This window comes from Bison bison, unplaced genomic scaffold (assembly GCF_000754665.1).
Source record: "Bison bison bison isolate TAMUID 2011002044 unplaced genomic scaffold, Bison_UMD1.0 scf7180017864304, whole genome shotgun sequence".
Lineage (NCBI taxonomy): Eukaryota > Metazoa > Chordata > Mammalia > Artiodactyla > Bovidae > Bison > Bison bison.
This window is the reverse complement of record NW_011494876.1, coordinates 14,480,699-14,481,702: the sequence shown is the minus strand read 5'-3', so window position 1 is coordinate 14,481,702 and position 1,004 is coordinate 14,480,699.

Genomic DNA, 1,004 nt, shown 5'->3' with positions numbered 1-1,004 from the left:
GTCAGTTTTCATTCCAATCCCAAAGAAAGGCAATGCCAAAGAATGCTCAAACTACCGCACAATTGCACTCATTTCACACGCTAGTAAAGTAATGCTCAAAATTCTCCAAGCCAGGCTTCAGCAATATGTGAACCGTGAACTTCCTGATGTTCAAGCTGGTTTTAGAAAAGGCAGAGGAACCAGAGATCAAATTGCCAACATCCGCTGGATCATGGAAAAAGCAAGAGAATTTCAGAAAAACATCTATTTCTGCTTTATTGACTATACCAAAGCCTTTGACTGTGTGGATCACAATAAACTGTGGAAAATTCTGAAAGAGATGGGAATACCAGACCACCTGATGTGCCTCTTGATAAATTTGTATGCAGGTCAGGAAGCAACAGTGAGAGCTGGACATGGAACAACAGACTGGTTCCAAATAGGAAAAGGAGTTCATCAAGGCTGTATATTGTCTTGCTGTTTATTTAACTTATATGCAGAGTACATCATGAGAAACACTGGACTGGAAGAAACACAAGCTGGAATCAAGATTGCCAGTAGAAATATCAATAACCTCAGATATGCAGATGACACCACCCTTATGGCAGAAAGTGAAGAGGAACTAAAAAGCCTCTTGATGAAAGTGAAAGTGGAGAGTGAAAAAGTTGGCTTAAAGCTCAACATTCAGAAAACGAAGATCATGGCATCCGGTCACCACTTCATGGGAAATAGATGGGAAAACAGTGGAAGCAGTGTCAGACTTTATTTTTCTGGGCTCCAAAATCACTGCAGATGGTGACTGCAGTTATAAAATTAAAAGACGCTTACTCCTTGGAAGGAAAGTTATGACCAACCTAGACAGCATATTCAAAAGCAGAGACATTGCTTTGCCAACAAAGGTCCGTCTAGTCAAGGCTATGGTTTTTCCTGTGGTCATGTATGGATGTGAGAGTTTGACTGTGAAGAAGGCTGAGCGCCAAAGAATTGATGCTTTTGAACTGTGGTGTTGGAGAAGACTCTTGAGA